Source organism: Aptenodytes forsteri, unplaced genomic scaffold (assembly GCF_000699145.1).
Source record: "Aptenodytes forsteri isolate BGI_AS27 unplaced genomic scaffold, ASM69914v1 Scaffold82, whole genome shotgun sequence".
Lineage (NCBI taxonomy): Eukaryota > Metazoa > Chordata > Aves > Sphenisciformes > Spheniscidae > Aptenodytes > Aptenodytes forsteri.
In genome coordinates, this window is record NW_008795490.1 from 1,483,021 (window position 1) to 1,492,308 (window position 9,288).

Here is a 9,288-nt window from a genome sequence, read left to right on the forward strand (position 1 = left end):
ATCTCTGCACTTATTGGTGCTACCTGGATAAAAGCTGTGAGTGGTTCACCTACCCACGTGTAGGACGTAAGGGCGGCCCTCTTCCCTTCACTAATTGCAGCCAGCAAATGATGCAGAATTAACTGACCAAACAACTACCTCCATGACGAGCCCAGAGCCATAACCACATCGCACCCACCGGCTCCCCTTCCCAGCCCGCCCTGCACACCGCTGGCCCACTGGCCACTCCCTGCCCAGCAGTGGGCCACTCCAGGAGCTCAGAAGAAAAAACCATCTGGAGGAAGGCACGGAGGGACTGGAGACTGGGAGATGGGAGAGGAGCATGAGTGCAGCTCCTCCCCAAGGCATTGAGGGCTCCCTGGGCTATGGGGAAGAAATCCCCATTGGGTTCAGTTAATTTAAAACCGATTAGTTCAGCAGGAAAACCTGATAATTAGTTAACAACCCACCTCATACAACTTTCACCTTTACTTTTCTATGTAGCCTTATAACTTTCAGGTATTCTTCTGTGGAAGAAATCTGGCACTCTGTTAAAAGTGACAAATAGCATCAGTGAAATGAAAAACACCTTAAGTATGTCATATACATAAGGGGAAAGCAGTGACCGTCTGTATTTTTCCATCTAAACCAAAGTGTTGCTGATTTTAGCCAGTGGGCTTGAGTGTTTTTCCTCACAGTGCAATCTACAAGTGTAACCGTTTTTACATCTAATCCTTGTTTTTAATTCATGGACTGAAGATGAAAAGGAATTTGCCTGCTTTTTCATTACTGAAATGATTTCTCAGCTTTGAAGTAGCTACTCTCTGAACTGAAATCCCTTAATGTATCTTTGTACCCGGACAGAGCTGAAGCTGTGACAGCTGGGCTAGCGCTGTAGCAAACCCTGCTTCCAGGTGTGCAGTCAGTGACTCCAAACACTTAACATGTACTACTTGGGGTTTTTTGATGTCTAGATTATTTTAATAAATTACTGTAAATGAAAAACTTTAGTTGCTATCTGTCCTCAGGTTGAAAAGAAAATATTTAATACATATTTTAATAGCCATCACTATTATTTTTAAACCTGTACTTCTATCTATTCTGACGCTTTTTTTTTTATATATGTATCAGACCATTTTTCCACATTAGCATCACATTGTGTTGTGTGTATGTTTGTCCTGGATTTCATCAGAAAGTAGGTTCAATTGAATCCAGAATTTTACCAGACAGCTTTCCAGCTGCAGAGGGTGCAGAGGCCACGTCTGTCTTGCAGCGTGCACCTCACAGCCCCCAGCAGCAGCAGCACACGCGAGGATGTGCTGGATGAAGGCTGCTCACCGCATCACTTTTCCAGCTCCATCCCAGGAAGCCCTGAGCCCGTGGTCCGCATCTGCACCCTTTGCATCCTGGCACGCAGAGGCAGCATTTTGCAAGGCTTGGCCCTTTTGTACACCCTTCGGCTTGGTGAGCTGGGGCAACGCATGGGAAACGCTGAGCTCTGGGTTGCTGCCTGGGGTTGATACGATGAAGTATCAGCCATCACCAGCAACATGCTAGTTCTGCAAAGTGAACCACTGGATTTCTGCTGCAGTTTGGCCAAATATTAAAAAGGAGTAATATTGTGACTGCAGGGTTTTCACCACAGGGAGAACAAGTTTGAAACCCTGAGATAAAAGCCTTGGTCACAGCCAACACTAAGGTGACCCTTCTAAAAAGAGAATTAAAGGATAATAAAATCACTAGCTTACAAGTTAGTAAACAGCCAGTAGCATGCCCAAGTCCAACAGGTCAGTTGGGTGCTTATAACCAGCACAAAAACATATGACAAGAAGAGAAATTGTGCATCACAGAGTCCAGCTTTTGCTATCACAGACAAACAGGTTGTGAAATCCCATTTATAAACTTTATGACCTTTGTTTTCAAACTACTTAGATTTCCTGCTGCCGCTTTCCCCCCTCACCTCAGCAGACCCTGTTGGGAAGCTGCTCTTGTTTTCCCTCCACTGAGAGCCAAAGTCTTCTCATTTCCTGGCTAAATTTATCCACAGGTAGTTGTGTGCCCATCCTATGCTCTAGCTTAAAAAGCACCCCTCTCTGTCTGCGGTGTTGTGCCCCCTCTTGCATACCCACACGCACACACAGAGGGACCGGCTTTAGTGACATTTCCAAAATTCTATTTTAATCTTAACAGTTTAGCTATAAAAAAGAATTACATTTGACCAAAAAATTGAGAGACCTGCCAAGGTCTTCTGTCTTTTTTATCTTTTGACAGATTTGGAAAATTAGAAAATAATAATTTGAAATTTTTGTAAAAACTTTCCAAAAAAATATTGGTTGTAGTCTAATTCCTCAGCTTGAACAGCATTGAAGAATGGATTTTGCCTAGTCCTTCCACCAGACATTTGCTCCACTCGCGAACAGTCAGAGCAGGACCAGGTGGCCCACAGGTGTGTGTTTAAGCAGCACCTCCAGTGGCCTCAGGCCACAGAACCACAATAAGGACCAGCTTGACACAGAGGGAGCTGGGGCTCATCAAAGCCCCCACCAAAGCCCCGTCCTGCCCAAGCAGGCGCAGAGGGGACACGGCCCCAGCCGGACCTGGCATTGGTCAAGGCAGAGCAGGTTTGGGCCTTCTTTAAACTAGACGTGCATGCTGAGTAACACCAGGAGCGCAGCAACAGCTCCCTGCCACATTCGTGTTCCCCCTCACACCTTAGGTCTGGGCCACTTCTTCTTCCTTGTCTGTCCCTGAGGATCACACCACAAACTGCCTCAGCCTGCCAGCCCGTTTGAGCCCTTCCATGAGCTGTTTCTCTGAAAGAAGATGGGCTGCTTTGCTTTCAGAAAAATAAGAATTTTTACTTTCACAAATTAGAGATGCACATAAACTCTTAATAACAAGACCAGTCACTTCTTGTCTTGATGACCAAGAAAAGATTTGCCTTTTTCTTCCCCCCCCCTTCCCTGCTGCGTTTGCCAAAACCAACAAAAGCAAACACCCCAGAGAGCGAGCCATACTCACAGGTAGCCCCGCTTGCTCTCTGCCTTACCTGACAGCTGCGATTTCTGCGTCCCACCATTTGCGAGCCAGAAGCTGGATTCAGAGCAGTACTGGGCTCACAAGGAAGTTGTCAGCCTGTATTTAGAGGCTTTATGGCAAGGCTGATGTCAACTGAGAGCAAACAAGTGCAGTGAGCAGGTTAGAGCTCATTCTATAGGAAGGTTTTACTTCCTCATTTGGCTGGCCGAGCTCTCATTTAACTCTACAGGTTGATAAACTCTCACTTCATTTTTCAAAAGGCAAAAAAAGAAAAAAAAAGCGGTTCCCAACACATCTCTGTTCTGAGTCACAGGCAAAGATTAGTCAAACCCACTCTGGCAGGGATCCACAACACTGGGCAGTAAGAAAATGGCATATGAATTCTGGGGCACGTGAAAAGTTTTCCACCAGGAATGCTTTACCAAGTTATTTCAGCCTCATTCCCCTTACGTCTGTCAAATTTCTGACCTTCAGGGACACATGGAAAAAAAACATTTAAAAAAATCAACATTTTGCTTAGCACCTGATATTGCAAAGCCTCATTCAAACACCTTCACATCTGAGGGAACCTGCTCTGGGAGACTACAGTAAAATATCAAAACCCAAACCCAACCCCCTAACCTACTAGTGCCTCGATTGAAAGACTACTTCAGAGACATGCATCCCGTCCACGGCAAAGACCGACAGGCACTTCCCAATAGAAACCTGAGGTTTTCCTCTGCTTGTTCTTTACCTTGCTGCAAACAAACATGCCCCAAATCCACTTTTAGGTAGCAGGAAGGGTTGGAGACTCAAGGTGGGGTTAACCTCTGGGACCCTTTGGATGCTGCAGGCAGCTCTGCAGGAGCAGTGCCCTCTGCCCACAGGGCCAGGGAGGGTGGGGGTACCCCGCTGCAGAAGGAGAGCACCTCTGCCACTGTCGCAAAGTGACACAACAGAGCAGGGATGCCCTTTGCTGGACAGAAATTCCCCCCCTACTTGCATACTTTGTGGGAGGAAGCAGGGCGGCCAAACCCTTTGTAGTGGCATCCTGTTTAATCCAAAGACTGGTTGCTGGTAAGCAAGCCTCGCCACCGCTTCCCAGCCGGTTCCAGCTGATGGTTATGCCTTTGCATTGCACCCAGGCTCCCGGGAACTCTTTGGGACCCAGGCTGCCCTGCTGCTGTGCAAAGCAGTGCCCAGGCAGTCACAGGATGAAATGGCAGCACACCGCCTCATCTATCCCGCCTCTGGCACAAAGCTTCCTCTGATCCACAAAGGTCTGGCTGGGCGGGTTAGTGGCTACAGAAATAGGAAAGTGTTCCTAAGGTCACAACTAAAGAAACATGTTAGTTTTCCGCTGCCCGGAACAGCTGTAAGAGCAGAATACCCAGAACCTTTGACTCCACATCCCTAGAGAAGAAGGGTCTTCTTTGCTCCATTTAAACTTGCAGAATGCCACATACCTCATCACAAGACCACCACGGAGCAGTACTATTGGAAAAGAAAGAGAAAATTACGTTATTTATAATCCAGGAAGGCAACAGAGCAAAGCATACAACATTGCATAGTATCGTTTTAACTCCTACTTCCCAGTAAAACCTTTTTTTTACTACGTAAATAAGAACAAACCAGATCTTCTAAAAAGAAACAAGAAGAAAATCAGGTAAGAGAATTTTGCACTCGTCTTTCATTTTTAATGAAATTACTAAACCCATCTACTGTAAAAAGCCATGAGCAAAAGACTTCAACATCATTCAAATCGTAGTCAGCCAGGAAGACCCTTACCCAGTTCCTGAAATCTGTTAAGGGCCTTTACCTAGGTGATCACTAGTTGAGAGACAGAAGACCATGCAAAATAAAGGATGATAGTTGATTTTTCAGATGGTCTCAAACCCTTTCGCTCACCAGCGCAGATAAACATTTGAGCGCCCAAGGCTGTGGTTGCCTTTCTCTGCTGTGCTCCCTTGCGCTGACAAGCACGAGTTTTCCCAGCGCAAAGATTTATTGCTGCTCAATGGCGTTGCTATGTTCAAGAGGGAAAGAGCTGCAGTGGGAGAAGTTTTCAGAGGGGAAGATCCCCCCACTAATGAATGTTCCTATGTTGAGCTGAAGACTGAGGTTTTACTGGTTTGTGAAACAACTAGACCTTCACCAGAAAGAATCATTACCAACCTCAAAGCAAGACAGCCTTGTTGTGGCAGCTCCTGGAGGCTACGGAGAGGACCAAGCATGACTTTCAAGGAGGCTCCCTGTGCAAAACCACTTTCCTGATGGTGTTAAGACTTTCTTATGGAAAAAACCAGTCTCTTGAAACTGGTAGTGTGGAACACCACAGGTGTTTTGGTCTACACACCCCAGTGAGCTATTTGCTTTGCTAAAGGAAACAGTCATTTATCGTGTCAGCACCAGAGAAAAGCGTTATTACTGTCTTCCTCATCTGAAAAAGTACACCTGCTGGGAACATCAAACAAGCGTAGGTGGCTGTAGTATCACAGTGAAAATTCTTTAGCCCCTAACCAGCAGAAGACAGTCAGGATAAAGCAGGTGCTTAATCAAATGCAGGTCTATTGCCAGGAATATTTTAAATACTTCCTGGAACTAATACATTCCCCATCCTGCCTCAAGCAAGAATATCTCCCTACTGCCTTCTACAAGGCTTGGGTCAGACCCTCAAGCCATACTCCCTCAATTCAATCTCCTGGTTCACCAAGAACGACAAGTCACTGTTACACGGTATGAGCTATGCTCCCAATTTTAAATATGATTTTCACACACTATTGGGCAAAGTCTAGACATTTTCTGCCAGTGAAATTCTCTCCCTGTTGGAGACACTCGGACTTGGAGACAGGTGTTCACCCAAAAAATTTACATCACTAACTTAACAGCTCCTGCTAGACTGTCAAATCAGTTACTGATGGTCAATCCTGTATTCAGGCTGGTGAAGAGCCGGTATCTTTGGAAGAGGTATTTTTACATACTTGCCAAAATGACCACCTTTCCTCCCTCCCCAAAACTACGCCACAGTAGCGAGCGCTCCATCTGACCACAGAACAGGGAGAACAGAGAAGAACTGATCTCAATAGTACAGCCAATGGTAACTTCTTTTGTTTCTTGGAAAATTACAATCCCATCTTAAGATCTGATGTAGCAGGATCCCAACTTGGTTTTGCCTAAAATATCTATTTTTCCTCTGCCTTTTATGTAAAAAGATACTATTACTCAAGTGTTTTCCACTGGGCTTATAATAAAAAGTACCTTTTACAATCAGAAAGTCCCAAACAAGTTTCAAGTTCAAAAGTCTACTGCTGTTCAGCTGAAGATTTCAGAAAGCTCTTGGAACCGTCTTTCAGTTTCAATGATTTATCATATGCTTGGAAGACCTAAACCTTAATACGGTTTACTGCTGCCTTTTAACATAGCTACCGTGTTTAGATGCTACTGTCTTGCTCACTGAGAAAAAGCACATTCTGTCAGTAACCAGACCAAGAGCTTTAGACAAAACTACTACCCTGTAGCAAGTATTTACATAATTCTTAGTGTAATTTAACGTTTTTCAAATTGCTTATACTGTCCTTACGTATGCAACAGGTGACTGATAGGATTGACATTATCCGTGCTCTAGGAAGCTTACAAGCAAAACCTGTAATCCTGTTGCCAATAACATACAAGATTTATATGAAAAAATCAGGCTATAGGAAGGTGAGGTGAACAAAGGTAAGAGCAGCAACAGATTCAGAAATGCTTCTGAACTTCTTGAAAATTTTGAATGTAACTTCTTAAATGTGCAACTAAAAATGTTTGTCCAAATAACTAGCGGGGAGTGGGACGGGGGGCGTGTGTGCTTTGTTTTGGTTTTTTGTTTAGGTGGGGTTGGAGGGGGGGTTGACAAGTAGAAGGAAGCAGGTACAGCTTTACCTACAGAGAGTAAAGATTCTTGGCAGCCCAGAACCTGGGACACATGGCACGCTCTTCCATCCATGCATGGTAGTATGCAGATCAACTCTTTCAGCACACATCCCAAAGGAAGAGCAAACACACCAAGGCATTGTGCCAAAATGGGATTTTGATGAAGAATGCTTACGTGTTGCCAGCTCCCTAACCCACCCAGAGCACAACCCGGGTTTATGCTCAGGGAGTTTCATAAACACACTAATGATCTTTGAGAAAAGAAAAACAGGAAGCCGTCAGCAAGAAGGCCGACAGTCATCAGGCAGAGCACACACCAGGATGAACGCAGGGTTATCATGAATGTTTTTGGGTAGGCACTTATCACGTCGCCCATGCTGGAACACCAACCACCTGTATATGATCCTTACGCCACTTCTACTGACTTGTCTGACGTCCATGGGATTGAAAAGAGATCTCTGTTGCAAAACCCTAGCCTCTCTCACTTGCCTTTAGTGCTTTAAGACCAGACCCCATTCATAACATGGTTTTGGTCAAGTCCACCTCAAGCCTACAAAGAGCTAGAGAGAACTAAAGGAACTGCACTGCATGACTACAAAATAGGTCTCTAACTTCCTCTTATCCAGAGACTACAACAGTATACAGAGTCTACATCGTATTTTTAAGTTGTTACAGAGAAGGGAGTCCAACAGAAAACTATAAGGAGCTGATTTTTAAGCTTTTAACCTCTGAACAAAGAACCTAAAGCATGGAGAGTTCCCCTTCAAACAGGCCTCAGCTAAGTCGAAGTTTAGAAGCTGATGTTTCCGCTGCGACATTTTAAATGTTATTCTCAATATTAGAGGAAGGTGGGGGGTTTTGTTCAGTTTTGTTTAACTACCACAAGCACCAAAGGTCAATACTGAAACTGAGGTTGGAGACAGCATTGATGAAAAGGAAATGAGGATGGGGAAGTGTGAACTCTAGAATAAAACAAGTCAACTCTTCAACTCCCAGATAATAAAAAGTCCTGTCCACTCCAACACCTCTGGCAGGACAGGAACAGCAGGGAATGTTTGTGGTTTCAGCTGACCATACAGCTCATTCCTGTCATTTCCAGAAGAACCACATGTACACAACCGTAACTTCCCGATGACTGTAGCAGTACATCCCATCCGAGTGCCCAGCACTTCATGTGTGTACCAGGGGAACTGCGATCCCTCCACAGTGTCAGCAGAGTAGCCCAGAAATTCAGTCTTATTTAGCAGTACCTGGAATTAAGTACCTACCTCCAAATAGGGAGCTTTTATGCTGTCACCTCATTTTTGAACATCCACATTTTCAAGTTTTAGCTTAAAAATATAAACAGGTAATTTCATCCATCTGAAGATACTGGATACATTTTTAAAAGCACTAAGGCATATTGAAATCAGAAACTTGAAACCTTTTGGATGTATTTATTTTTTAACCCTTTATTCTGAAGACTCTTTGGCCACCTACGCAAATTGATTATTTACTTCCATACACTACTCTCATAAACGTTCAGTTCTTTACCTGTTGCGAGCACATTCACCAGAAATAGGGTGTTTGTTTTTAAACGTGAAGTTCAGTAAGTCCCACAGGTGGTTGGAGGCTCGCTGAAGCCTGGGAATGTCTGCTGAGTCTTCATGCTGTTGAATCACTTTTATCACCTCTCCCATAGGAGGACCTCTGGTGTTCAGCAGGAATCCAGCTTCTTCTCAAGAATGGAAGTTTTTTTTCCCTTTCTATGACTGCCATTTCCTAAAAGCAGCAAGAACTTAAGTGCTTTAGCATCTCCACTTCCTTGTCAAATTTGGCCAATGTTTTTTGCATGTTAAAAATGTGCCGTGGAAAAGAAGAACTGAGGGCAGTATGGCAGTGCAAACCTTGTTTCTTTAACAAAGCAGGCTAAAAGTAGGAAGAGCTAAAGAAAACCTACTGCCTCAGCAGCACTACCCCAAATGCATCATATCCTGGTCTAGTACAGTTCTTTGGAGTCGTCTTATGCCCAGACCGAAGGCAGAAACTTTCTTGATGGGAACAGTGAGCAGTCCTCAGGCCCAGGGCCCCCGGACAGACTCCCAAGAGTAGGTTTCCTGTTTATTTCTCCGGGACAGCGGGCCCCGCACTCTTGCTCAGGCCCTGCAAGGACTGCACAGGCCCCTGCAAGTCCCCAGTGGCTTAGAAACGTTTTGTCAGGAGACAGTTACGGAAACGCTGGATTTCTAGTTCCATGCTTTGAAGCACACAAAAGTTAGAAAGGAGAGATTCAACAAAAGGCAGCGTCTTGGCCAAATACACTTAACTTAATCTTTAACAAGCCGAAGACAGGGTAGATGCTGCTGGAAGGCACATTCCTGTATACAATACCCTCACTATCCT